The following is a 15,560-nucleotide window of genomic DNA, read 5'->3' on the forward strand; positions in this document are numbered from 1 at the left end:
ATAGAAAATATACTGATATCAAACACAGACTAAAACCGAATCTACTAAAAAACTGAACTATAAAAAAACACTACCTATCTATTATTTAAAAAAAATAAAAATTATACTACATGATATAGGTTTATAATTAAATTCATATGTTACTTTGTTGTAATATTAATTTCTTATAATTCAATTATAATATGTAAATGAAATCCTCAGCACGGGAGATACTAGTGAGGATATCATTATCTCTATATGTTTGGAACCCTCGCTATATTGTTTATGTTAACAGGTTAGAAAGAGTTTAGGAACGATTTCTCAAATTCCTCAATTTTAAATCATTTAATAACATATACAAGTCTTACGACGAAATCGAGAAACATTTTAGAATCACGAAACTACTCGACAGGAGGATTGTCGCTGATCAGATGCTCTTGTATAAAATTATTAACTCTAAAGTTGACTGCCCGGAGTTGCTGAACAAAATAAATTTCCATGCACCAATTCGATACAGCAGACAAAATACCCTTTTATACATTGATAGATGCAATACATATTCCAATCAAAATGAATTTATGCAAAGGACATGTAACTACTATAATAATAAATTTGCAAATATAGACACTCGTGCTGACATATTCACTGCTAGTTACTATCACTACAGAATTTCATTGAATCACATTCTAACTCATATTAACGACTGTTAAATTGATTGTACCTAATATTTTAATATTACTTGCGTGGCAATTTTTCCTTATCCCTCTCCTCCCCTTTCCCGTTTTTCTCCTCCCCTTTCCCGTCAGGTTAGTTTTTTGTTTCTGAATATATATCTGTGAACATTAATAATTGGTCTGTTTTTTTGTTATCCTCCTATGTATATTGTATTACTAAGACTGTTTATGTTCCTCAAATAAATAAATAAATATGTTACTAAGAAAAGAAGACAATAAATCATTATTATCATCATTCATTTATATATATACACATTTATATATATATAAATGAATGTTGTCTTATATATAGATACAGGGTTTATATAAATAAGTCAATTACGTAGCTTAACACCCTGTACAAACCGAAAATATGTAAGTAGGTGTCATTTATTGGTGATATTTTTTCAATCCCGGCCTGCGCAAGTAAATATTATTTGATAAATTTGGGTTATTTCCAAATAATGTATAGTTTATTTGCGACATGTCCCGTCTTACATATTTTCACCGCGGTGACAGACCATAATTCAGAAATGGCTTTCGCCGTTATGTGATCAGATTTGAATAGACAGGTACTTCCCAACCTTTCTCTTCGGCATCATCTTTCTTTCATCACTACTTTCCGTCTCATAACATATCCCAGTTGGAAAACATTGTCATAGAGTTTGAAAAAGATGAATGGATGATTTTTACAGATATCATTTTTGACATATTGTAGTTTCATATAATTATTTTTTTTAAATTTGCTTATAAACATTATTTTTATCTAAAAAAATGGTTCACTTTATATTTTGTAACTAAAATTACTGATAACGAAAAAAAAACACACATTTATTAGATAAATACAGGGTTTTCCAATAAGAGGTGTTATTTTGAATAGCCCGCTATTTCGGTAGATGTTACTTTTGAAGCTGTCATTTTTTGACATTTGACTAGTAGAAACTACGCCATTAATAAAAATGGAACGATACACGCTTCAACAACGCATTGAAATTATTAAAATTCACTTGAGTGAATCAAATGCAAATCATCTTGAGTGATGAGGCCCATTTCCACCTTGGTGGCTTCAGGCAACAAGCTAAATTGTCGCATCTGGGGCTCCGAAAACCCAAGAGTTATTATTGAAAAGCCTCTTTATCCTCAACGTGTGACTGTTTGGTGCGGTTTATGGTCCGGCGGAGTCGTTCGACTTTAATTTTTCAAAAATGAGGCTAGAGCAACAGTTACGGTGAATGGATTGCGCTATCGAGAGATGATTAATGTTTTTTTATGGCCGGAATTGGATGGTATTGATCTGGACAGCGTTTACTTTCAACAAAACGACGCTACGTGCCACACAAGCAACGAAACCATTGATTTTTTACGATTGAATATCAAAATAACACCTCTTATTAGAAAACCCTGTATATTACAAACGTAATTTTCACCTCACTTTTTTCAAAATTTATTAATTCTTTTTCAAATTATGTTCGGACCTTTTTTAAATACAGTTGTACGTTTTAATTATTAAATGATTTACTTTTAGATTTGAATATAAAGCGCGGTGTTTTCTTTTTATAATACCATTACGTTCATATTTCTCACAATGAAAGTACGGAAGACACAAAAGCGATCAAATTAGCCTGGGGTTAATATTCAAAAATTTAATATTTTTACGAATTAGAAGCAATTTCAAAAAAGTCAATAAACTTTATAATTAAAAAAAAATCATTTGTTCGAAGATTCCATATGGATATTCCGAACAGGTACTCTATCCAAACCCACTGACAGAACCGACGAATCGTAATGTCATCTAGCTTCTTGTAAGCGCGTAGACTTTATAAACTTTTTCTATGGAAACCATTTGTCAAGTTGACATCTGACAGCCATCTGTCATTCATTTGCTGTGCATTTATTTAGTTTATCCTCTGTTTAGTTCGTGTTTAACTTGTTAATTCTGCCGTCGTATGTTATAATATATTGTATAATGCGTATTGTAACAGTTGTTCAATACATTTCTACACCATTTAATACGTAAAACTATAGCTCAACTGAAAGGAGGTTCGTCTGACGTTGCTTTTTAGTTCAAGTCAAGGTAGGCAAGCTGTATTTCGATTTGACCCCAAATACTCTATTATGTTTTCCATCATTATGAGATTATGTACGTCTGAAGGTAGGATTTGGTCTTCACTACAAATGATTTTGATGTACTGTTCTCAATGCTTCCCGTACTGCTCTAATACTTACGTTATATAAATTAAGACAAAATTAATGCAATTACGAGCTGTATAACATAGGTTTCTTTGGTAAGCTTTACCTACATCTACCGTTATTAATACACAATAAAAAAACAAACATTTGATTCAATGACAATAAGAACCAATAAAAGATATAAATTTGTTTTAGACCACTTTAATTTTAATTGTACTCTACCGGTTTCGGAAGCACCCTTCCTTCGTCAGGAGAATATTAAAACTAACCTATGATACAAAATATTGTCAGATATATACACAAAAAATATAAATTAAGGTGTTTGAGTGGGAGGTTAACAAAGGGTGACGGGTAATTGCGGGAATTCCGGCAATAACAGAGCGGTTTACTGGTAATACATCTAGAATGGGACTAAACGATACATTAATTTAGTTATTCTATTAAATATTTCTAAACTTCCGATTTAGTTGTCCGGGTTAAGTCTTCCCCAAAGGAAAAACTTAACCCTTCCACTCACTTTTCCACAAATGATCAGCTAGTCAATCAACACTATGTAAGTGCATTATATAAGTAAAATAAATACAAAACAATACAAGAACAACAACACGTCAAATCACCAGATATCAAATGGGAAAAAAATTCACCGTCTCCAGATATTTTCATATCAGAGGGTTCGGCTCGGTAGAACTTCTAACAGGGCCTATAAATCCTACTGATCCCTCAACATAAATACTTAAAAAATCTTTTGTTATCCTACATGTATTCAAAATGACCGACTTTTGCATCTTTATATATAAATTTTTTGATAGATCTAATACGCCTAAATTTTTAATTAGAGAGCTAGGTATAATGCCAGTAGCCGAAATAACGAATGGTAATATTTTTATAGTCTGAGAATGCCAAATTCTTTTTATTTCATTTCCTAAATCTGTGTATTTTCTTATTTTTTCACTAACAGATTTTTGAATATTACAGGAATTTGGAATAGCAACATCAATGATATAAGTTATTTTTTTAATTTTGTCATGTAAAACTATATCGGGTCTATTATGACTAATCGCTCGGTCTGTTAGTATAGTTTTATCATAATATATTTTATAAAATTCGTTTTCTAAAAATGAATTTGGTTCGTATTCATAATATGGTACTACATTACGGCAGTCAATCAAGTTATGTTTAATTACCAAATTTTGGTGAATTATTTTTAAAACTTGATTGTGCCTAAATGTATACTCGGACGGTGCTAATATAGAACATCCCGATATAATATGTTCTATAGTTTCCGGAAAAGCCAAACATTTTCTACACAAATCATCAATTTGATTTGTATCTTTGATTATATGCTTTCTATAATTTTTAGTATTAATGACTCTATCCTGAATTGCAAGCATAAATCCTTCTATTTCTGCGCTCAACTCTCCAATACTCAACCATTTGTTTGACTTAATTTTGTCAACATACGTTTGGTTGAGATAATTGAAGTGTTTTGCGTGTAAAATTTTATTTGACCAGGAATCTAATAATTCCTGGTTGGGATTTATAAAAATGTTGGCATTATTATTATTATCTAGCGTTATTATTTAGGGATTTTTTGATTTCAAGAGCTTCTAAGTTATCCAATCTTTTACTTTTATTATTACGGTGAAGAATTTTAACCCCTGTGTCCTTATTAAAAGTATGATTGGTGGAAATAAGATGATTAGCAAACTCTGAAAAATTATTGTTATTTAAACATCTTAAATATTCCGTGATTCTAATTTTTATATTTCTGGTTGTCTTACCTATGTAGAATGATGTTAATATTACGTAATATTCTCCTGACGAAGGAAGGGTGCTTCCGAAACCGGTAGAGTACAATTAAAATTAAAGTGGCCTAAAACAAATTTATATCTTTTATTGTAAATTATGACGAACCACAAAGTAAATGTTTATTACAAATATACAATAAGAACCGTTTATTTCAGTTGTCCGAGAGGGAAAATTAGTATTGTTAAATATTAATTACGTAAATATCAATACACGGGTAAAATTCTCTATACTGGATATGACATTCTAGAAGTGAGATTGGCCCGGTTGGCCGTAGGTAGGTACTGCCAACCTAAAAAAAGAATAATATAACATTCACATAACCAGGACTAATAAGCCCTTTCCCGAAGTTTCGGCGGCACGGCAATTATGCCTAGGCGGTAGACTCGAACCTTCTGGCGAGTTCTCGTAATGTGAAAGACAGACTTGCAATATTATTGTCGTTGATAGACAAGTAGGTGCTTGTAGTACGTAGGTTGCTCTGTTTTGATTTCGACTGCGAGTACGCACCTAAGTAGGTCGAGCGGTTTATTATTAATTATTCAATGGATTCTTTTCGACGCCACAGCATTATCGACCGATGTCAATACGATATTGACAAATTCCGTTATCTATGGTCAGTTAATGATATCTGTGAGCACGGTCAGAATATGCCTTTTTAGGAAAAACCCGCTGCTTTTAGCGCGGCATCCAAGGTATCCGATAAGCTGTTAATTTGCAAAACTTTTTGGATAATGCCAGTGATTCCGAATAATTACCGATAATGTCGTTCGTTATGCTAAATAACTGGCTTATTAATGAATGAAGGTGAACTAACTAAGCTCTTAGAATTTAACAAAAATGCACGTTCCATGGACTTTGATTCCATTCCAACTTTGAGACACATTAGTTGTCAATCATAACCAAAGACCTAATGAACCAATTATCTCCATTTTTAGTGTAAAAAAGTATATTCGAACTGCCAATGTATATTAAAGTTATTATTTCAATTTATTAGTATTTTACCCTGCTCAGGAAATCGGTATAAAATCGTCGATAGTTACACCTATTGATCGAATATTGTTAACTTCTCTATTTCACTGTGTTAAACCCTCACGGGATATAAACGCGGATACCGTAGATTAAAATTAGGTGCGACAATCTATTTACATAATTTGAGAGTAATTAGTTTTTTTTGCTAATTTAACAATCTATTATTTTTAAATGTTCGTATATAATTTCGTACTAGGGTCTCTGCGTTTATAGACCCTGGTTATGTGATTATGTTGTTATTTTATGCGAATATTAATATTCACGAAATCTCTATTATACTAAAATAAAGTCGCTATCCGCGTCTGTCTGTTTGTGCGCTTAGTTCTTCTAAACTACACCACGGATTTAGAAAGGGTTTTCACCATCATTTCGAGAATTTCTTCCGGAAAGTTTATACAGGGTTTTCCAATAAGAGGTGTTATTTTGAATATCCCGCTATTTCGGTAGATGTTACTTTTAAAGCTGTCATTTTTTGACATTTGACAAGTAGGAACTACGCCATTAATAAAAATGGAACGATACACGCTTCAACAACGCATTGAAATTATTAAAATTCACTTGAGTGAATCAAATGCAAATCATCTTGCGTGATGAGGCCCATTGCCACCTCGGTGGCTTCGTCAACAAGCAAAATTATCGCATCTTGGGCTTGGAAAACCCAAGAGTTATTGTTGAAAAGCCTATCTATCTTCAACGTGTGACTGTTTGGTGCGGTTTATGGTCCGGCGGAGTCATTGGACCTTACTTTTTCGAAAATGAGGCTGGGGCAACAGTTACGGTGAATGGATTGCGCTATCGAGAGATGATTAATGATTTTTTATGGCCGGAATTGGATGGTATTGATCTGGACAACGTTTACTTTCAACAAGACGGCGCTACGTGAAACACAAGCAACGAAACCATTGATCTTTTACGATTGAATATCAAAATAAAACCTCTTATTGGAAAACCCTGTTTATATAAAACATGCATATTATATTTATAGAAAGTAGAGAAAAGTCGATGTTTTGTAATCAAGTCGTAAAAAAGATAGTTTCAGGCGCTTACATTGCTAACGCTGGCTAAACCTTATGAGATACATCAAAATAATGTACTACCATAGACATATGAATATTAGTAGACCTGCCCTAAGTGATTAAAAGCGTATTATCCCCACTCCCCATACCGGTTCCATTGGAGCCGGCTGTGCTCGCGTATGGCCTCAAGTGAAATTTGAAAACGTGACGTCATCATTCTTGTGCGAACTATGGTCGAGGCATCATCGGTTCATTTTACGAAATAACACGGCAAAATGTTGACTTGTACTATGAAAACTTGTAAAAATAGATGTGAAAAAGAGAATAAACCCAATTGTCGTATTACATTCCATATATAAGCATTATTTTACTTTATTTTAAGCATATTCACATCGTATAATATGAATCAGTTGTTACTATCACATCGAGAAACGTCTGGACGCGAAACACAAAGCTGGTTGGTTGCTGGGAAGTAAATTATGAACATTTATAAAAGTGTCTTAACTAAATACTTAAACGAAATATTCGACTCTGAAAATAGAACCGAATTTTTTTGCCGAATTTGGACTTCGCAAATTTGTTCATAACGTGGCGAGTAATTTGCGCTCCCATGTAAAAATGTCTATTCATTCAAAAGCAGATTTTACTTTTAAGAAGTAAATGGTGATATTATAATGCGAGATGCCTATTTACTGTCAGATTGATTTATTGACGAATCACAGTCAGCTTCACTCCCTTCGTTCTTCAACAGTTGATTTTACCCCTCGCCATTATCTTCTCGTCTATTAATTCCTATGTCTGTGTGTACTACGGAATTGTATACCTTGAAAAGGTATCACAGCCTAAAAACGTTACCTCAAACTATTTATAAGTCTCCGAGCGATTCCGGGTACACATCAGTAATTTAATATTAAAAATAGTTATTTTCATTCGGTTTGTTTTTGTGTATTAATAACGGTAGTTGTTGGTAGAAGTTTACCGTTGTTTGTATTGTGAAGAATTGTTATTAAATTATTTCATTCCCTTTAACAACAATACAAAATGCGAGTGGTCTATTAATGGTTCCCTTGTGTTTGTTGAAATTAGTTTTGGTAAAATTGTATTGAACATTTTATCTGTGTCAGTCAGTCTTCAAGTATTATTTTTAAGATGGTTTTTTGTGCGTCATGCTCCATATGAACAATAGCTGAGTTTGTTGCTCCTCTCCAAACAATGATTCCATATTCTATTATGGATTGACAAAGTGCAAAATATATTGTTTTCATTGAAGACAATCAATCTTAGTATTATATGGAAAGCAAGGAAAAACTATAAGATTACATAAGTTAACAAGAAAAATGAATACATCATTTGTATAAAGTTATTAAAAGAAACAAAAAAAAACTGTTATTCAATGATTTCATTAATATAAGCACTGTTAAAGTGTTTAATCAGTACATATTTATATTTCGGTAGAGGCCTATTAAAAACATCAGCTAACATTGCATACGAGTTGCCAGTGTATCTATTTATAACAGAATTGTAGCCTGAAACCGTAGTATGATTGTTGGGAAACCTTGATCTAATGGTGGGAACATGAAAGCGAATCAAAATCAAGGTTATCCAACATACCCTTTTTTGGCTAATATCTTTGGTACTCTCCAAAGATGTAAAAGTTATTTCTGTCCTCAGCATGCCCTAATTAATACTATACACTTTTAAAAAGATACGAAATTGCATTATAGGAGATAATTTCATTGTTATCTATGCATACCTATTATTAGTTTGTTAATATTTTTCTATTAAACTTTCTAGGTTAGGTAGAGGGCTATCGACACAGGCATGGATGCTACTGTGATAAAGTGTGAACCAGAAGCTGTGGCCAGCGATGAAGAAGAAAACGGCGAACTGTACACGAATGAAGATAATATATCATTCCAAGAGATAAAGGCTGAAATTCTGGAATATTCCAACCCGGTTGAACAAAGTGCAGGTATATTTATGCTAACACTTATATATTTATTTAATTTATATCAGGTTAATATAATATTTAAGACCCCGTAATAAGAGTTCGAAGATTGAAAGGGAGAAACGTAAATTCGAATGTTAAGGGAAATGTTCTAAAATTACAAAACGATAATGGTGAAAATATTAAATAAAACACGACTCGTTCCAAATAGAGAAAAAATCTCTCGACAAATTCTTTGGTAGCATTTAAAAATACTCTCCGAATTTTTTCATACCTATAACATATTATATAACAGAACAAGACGTTTTTTTAATAAATTTGCGTTTTTTTTTCTATAGAGAAAATTTCATATAATTATCTTTTCGGCATAACAAATGTGTAGATATTATCTTAAAAAATAATATATATTTTTTAGAACTTAAAAATTTAAAGAGTTAAAAATAAATATGTTAGAAATCGGTAGAAATTGGGAATGCGGGGGCTTAAGGTAGAAAAATTTGATGACCTCCGTGGTTGAGTGATTTACTATGCTTGACTACGATTCCAGAGGTCCCGGGATCAAATCCCGGCGTGCGCAAATAAATCTGATTTGATGAATGTGTTATTTCACAATAATTAATTTATTAAAAATGCTGCACATTCCAATATGGAAGATACCCTCAGTGTCGCCTTGGAGAAAGATCGCCATTCAGAATTGTAACGTCGCTCGAAATGGCTTTAGCCGCGTTTGGTGACCAGTTCTGAATAATAAGGTTTCCTCTCCCCATTTCCGTCAGCCACACAGTATAGTCTCACTGTTCGGGAGCAGTTGCGACTCTTGAGTGATATTTTCATCAATAAGTAGGAATTTCCCATATGTTGTCAGGTTATTCCGTAAAGTAGCACCGTTGTATTTTAACTTCATGTATATTTTGCAGACCATCCGATGAAGGTGACCGAAGACATTGAAAACAAACTGATCGATGCTTCTGAAGCGAAGTACATGAAACAATTCAAGACAAAAACGACTTCTGAGCATCGCGCATTCATCATTGCAACCAAACCGTTTGCTTGTACACTTTGTAGCTCTACATTCATTCGGAAGAGTCACTTAAACAGACATATCATCACGCATACGGGGCATAAAGCCCACGCTTGTACACAATGCAGTGCTGCGTTTTACCAGAGACTTAATCTGGACAGGCACATGCTAATCCATACCGGAGAGAGGCCATTCCCGTGTACACACTGCAGCTCTGTCTTTACTTCAAAGTTTCATCTCGACAGACATTTTCTCACACACAGCGGTGAAAAACCTTACGCCTGCCCTCTCTGCAGTTCCGCATTTACCCAGAAAAACAACATGAAGACGCATTTTCTTACGCACACCGGAGTTAAACCATTCTCGTGCGATATCTGCGGTACCGCTTTTCTCCGGAAGTGCCACCTGGACAGGCATGTTCTGATTCATACTGGAGAAAAACCATTTTCGTGCGTACATTGCAGCTCTGTGTTTACTATGAAATGCAATCTCGCAAGGCATATCCTCACACACACTAAAGAGAAACCGTTTTCGTGTGTACAATGTGGTTCAGTGTTTACTCAGAAGAGTCATTTAGACAGACATAGCCTAACGCACATCGATAGTTCATCACACTCAACGATTGACTAAATCAAATACATTGTATCTCCACTTTTTGGACAAAATAAGTTATGAACTAGACTGCAAAGAAGAACGTAAATTTGTATGTGTAAAAATAACAACGTTCTTAATATATTCACATATTTAAAAGCATTAGAATATTTTTTCCAAGGGATTCAAATAATCTATTTCAAGGGGATTCAATAATATATTGGCTTATGAGGCTACCAGAGTGGTGTATACATTCAGTATCGCCCTGGTAGAATACCGCTATTAAAAATCGATACACTGCTTGAAATGGTATTAGTCTTGTTCCCACGAACCCTGAAGGAGTAACCATCTGTTACTTATACCAGGGCGGGTAAGCGGTGGATAACCTCCAGTGTTCCCACGAACCGTTGGATTTGGAAAATATGAACTCTTAAGTTTTGTTTTGCAACTGGCCTATCAACGCATCGTTTTTTTTACCTGTCGTTGCAGTAAAGAATTGTAATAAACAAAAATGTAATCTTGATACGTAAGGATCTAGGATATAGGATACGAGAGACGTGCGAGAGGTACATTTTCTATGCTTTCGGTGCAGTTCTGCGTTAACTAAGTATTATATTGTATGGAACTAATTAAATAAACCATATTATACCCAATAACAGCTTCATTATTATCATATCTTCTTCATTGTTTCACACATCGGAAATTTCATGTTTCAGCTGGTGAGACTGTCGCTCGTGACCGCTAAATTTATTATTGTGCGAGTTAACTTTACCTAAAAGTGTTCTCATGTGAGCAACTAACTCAGATCCGTGAAAAAGTACATAATATCAATACAGAATACCGGAAACTACAAATTTTGGTCTACGCGCAGTGCGCACCGATTAACGCTGTAGGATCACATTTCAGATATTATTATGCAATGGCGACTCTAATTGTATAGTTCTATGCCTGCAGGTGACTCTTGATCACCCCCGACGACATAGAATGACTGTATAACCTCAAGATCCAGAGCATCCCACTTTGACCTCCAACATCCACCACTCGAATAAGAAGAATAAGTTATATATACACAGACGACATTTTTGTTAAAAAATTGTATAAAGACTTTAAAATTTTAGATTCGAGTTGGTACTAATAAAAATAATATCTTCAACTGGGCTCCAAAAGAACTTGCAATATCGCATTTCAGCAGACTGACACGTCAAATTTACGTCTTGAAAAAATGAGGTCATTTCAGATATATTATTTTTGGATTGTCTGTAAAGGCTCGTTCGCATTGGTCGAGTAGTTTAGTCAAGTAGCTCGCTACTCGCCATTTGACTGACCAAAAAGCGTTCGCATTGGTCGAGTAGATTTCACGAGTGAAGTGTCAAATTGTAAGATGAACGGGCTGCAACGCAACAATGTAAATAGGCTAATTAAGCTGATTGTAATGGATATTTTAGAAGAGGTGGAGGAAGAAATTAGTGAGACGAAAGTGAAAAAACTATGGATACGAAAATGGATTAATAGAAGAGATGCATTAGGAGCTACAAATTCTCTTCTGAAGGAAATGGCATTTGAAGATCCGAAAGAATACTTCGTGACTTTGAGAATGACTGAAAGCTGTTTTAATTTCCTTCTAATGAAAGTGCAGTCACAAATTCAACGCACGGATACCCTTTTCAGAAGTGCAATTCCCGCAAAAACCAAATTACAGGCAGTTCTCTACTTTTTTGCTACAGGATGTAGTTTAAGGACAATCACACATCTCTTTCGACTTGGAAAATCAACTGTTTCGGAATTCATTATAGAAGTTTGTGAAGCTATCTATGAATCATTAAAGGAATTTATCAAGGTAAGATTAAGAGCTGTTTCACACAGCTACAAATATAGTAGATGGCTTATTTCAGCACATCATTCGCCATAAATTCCCAATGGAACGACCACTGAAATAGCCACTAAAATAGGCCATCCCGCTATAATTATAGCTGTATCTAAAACGGTTCTAAATAAATTATAAATATAATTTGAGAAACATTTATTAATTTTCACATGGTTTAAATATTAAAATTTACATTAAAGTTATTCGATTTCATGGTTTTCATGTGTTTCAATTTCATATGTGTCTTCTGGGGGCTCATCTAAATAAATTACATCATCATAATACGAAGTATTACTACATGGAGAGTCTTGCGAATCATTTGATACTGGTGTGACTATCCTGGTGAATCTATTTTGCTCAGTTGAATTTTGAAGGTGTTGGCGTCGAATTCTGTTCATGTACAGTTGAATATATTCCTGGGTTTCAAGTGCCAATAGCAAGGGCAAAGATTTCAGTTGTAAGCCGACGTGTCTGCCGAAGACCTCAAACTCGTCTTCTTCTGTAGAGTTGGCAACCTCAGTTATCTCCTTTAGTTGACTCACCATACTCGAAAGTTGGGAAAGCCGCTTTTTTTTTGTAGGGGGTTTAGATACAGTATCAGTATCTGTATCCGTGTGTATAATGTCTTCCTGAAAATAAAGTAGAATGTTGTTTATATCGAATGTATACATTATTATAAATCTTTTTTCAGGTTCCCGCCACCACAGACTGGAATATCATTGAGAACGGATTTCGAAAAGAATGGAACTTTCCTGGATGCTGTGGAGCAATCGACGGCAAACATGTCGTCATTAAAGCACCTCCTGAATCAGGAAGTTTATACTACAATTATAAAGAGACAAACAGCATTGTCTTAATGGCAGTTGTAGATCATAAATATTGCTTCAGTTATATAGACATTGGATGTAATGGGCGGGTTTCTGATGGAGGCGTATTTCGAAACTGTAGTTTGTATCAAGCATTAGAAAACGGTATTCTGCCAGAAGGGCATGTACTAGTTGGAGATAATGCATTTCCCTTGAAAGAATACCTTTTAAAACCTTTCCCAGGAAATCGATTAACATCAAAGCAAAAAATTTTTAATTATCGATTGTCTCGGGCCAGAAGAATAGTTGAAAATGCTTTCAGTATACTAGCTGCCAGATTCAGAGTGTTTGAGAAACCGATGCCCTACAGTCCTGAGAAGGTTGTTTGCATTGTAAAGGCGTGTTGCGCTTTACATAATTGGCTCAGAGAGACAAAATTACAGAACAAGCAGTTGGAATATACAGTAGACAAAGACAATTTTGATTCAGGAACTGTTATCCCTGGTAATTGGAGGGTGGAGCCAGAGCCTCAAGGATTGGAACCACTACCAAGTTGTCTGTCCAATCGTTCATCCCGAAGGTCTACAGATCTTCGAGAAAGATATGCAGATTACTTTGTGAACGATGGATCGGTACCTTGGCAGACAAGAATGGTACATTAAAAACTGATGTATAAACGATAGAATAGAATTGAAATGTACTTGCCAAGTTGCTTTCACTTTCTGTTAACATTGTATTAATGTTTCTGAGGGATCCATCTAATAGATTGAACCATTTGACTGATGGTGAATATACTGCGTCAGTTCCGGCACCGGAGGGTTTTGACTCCTTTATTTTTTTTAACTCCTGTGAGTAGGTAGATCTGAAAAGAAATTATTAATGATTAATGACTCTGCTACTACTTTAACATAAATTTATAATAATACAGGCACTTGTAATATACCATATAAATAAAAAAAACTTCACTAACCTGATGCTTTTAATTTTCGCTCTTATCTCCCTATCACCAAATCCAGGAATATTCATCCCTTTTTCTAATTCAGCGTATGCTGATTCCCTGATTTGTTTGATCTTATATCGGGGCGACTTTATATTCCACAAGCATTCGTGTTGTAAATACAACGTCACGAATTTGACAGTAGCGTTTTCGCTCCAACGACAAGACATTTTGGCGTGTTTTGACGGCTACTAATGCTATACTCGCTATACTGATCACTGACTAATTCAGCCAGTGACAATAGACCATCGATACCGACTACCGCCTGAATTTAATAAGAATTATATGAAGGGGATGTTTTTTAGTACCAACACAAATGTTTTGGTAAACATAAATCATAGAAATCAACGTTTTGAATTCAGATCGCATGTTTTGTTGTTGTTATTCTCTGGGAATCAATAAACAAGATAAAAAGTGAGGTTACAGTTTTCTAGCAGATTCCATAAATAAAGTGATTTTCAAAATTTCGCACTCTCTACCGTTTTTCGAAGATTGGATTTCAAATAATATTTGTGTTTTGTTTTCAACATTTTCAGGTTTCAAATTAAAATAGTGTAATGTTTTAAAATAATATATTTTAAGTACACATAAAAACGGAAATACGTAATTCTTGTGGTGTTGTGTTTTGTCTTGTTTCTGTTTCTATCTTTTTCTATCCCCTGTATTTGTAATCGAGCATAATCTATTTTTACCAATTCATTAGTGGGTAAGTAACCTTTTTGTAAATTCCTACCTTGGCTTTGTGCTAAATTGTACATTCCTATCTGTTTCCTTTTTTGTTTTACAAACTCCCTTTTTCTATTTTTGTAATGTTTTGTATGTGAAGCTTATAATTTCAATCAATATATCAACATAAAATTGAACCTATGTATTGAAAGTTCCTTCCGTCCTAAAATGAGTTTCGTGACTCATAGAGATTGTTCTAGCAAGAAATAAAAAAATAAAAATTTAAACACTTAAAATCTTAAATTTGAGTAATCTGAAAGTATGTTGCCTGCTGTATGCTGATGATGCGGTGCTGATTGCTAATAGTATGGATGATCTACAGTCTCTTGTGTCTAGGATGAACGAATTATGCATGAAGAATGAGTTAATGATGAATGTAAGTAAGTCTCAAATATATATATATATATTTTTTTTTTCTTAGGTTTGTCAACAGTGATTCATATCAAAGCTCTCGAAATACAATTACATTAATTAAACTTGGTTGATACTATGACTAATTACAGACAAACACAACATTGATGAACACAACACTGTAAGTAAAGACTAATGTACATGTATGCACCTACATGCATACATGTATACTAGGGTTGCCAGCTCCCGTTTTATGAATTAGAGGATTTGATACGATTAAATAAAGGACATATGATGAAAATAAAGGACATCAATATTTTTTTAATAAAATGCTGTTATGGTATCAGTGGTTATATTTATTAATAAAAAACAATGTTAATAGACAATGTTTGTCGAAGTCAAGTAAGTAGTACGACCTTAATTAGTCATTTTGCATTTAAAGTAATAAATAAAGTTAATACTTGGTATTACTTTGGGCTGCTCTAAAATATTCTTCGTTTTCTATAATGAAATTATAAAA

This window comes from Hesperophylax consimilis, chromosome 20 (genome assembly GCF_061612785.1).
Source record: "Hesperophylax consimilis isolate HC1 chromosome 20, BYU_Hcon_1.0, whole genome shotgun sequence".
Classification (NCBI taxonomy): Eukaryota; Metazoa; Arthropoda; class Insecta; order Trichoptera; family Limnephilidae; genus Hesperophylax; species Hesperophylax consimilis.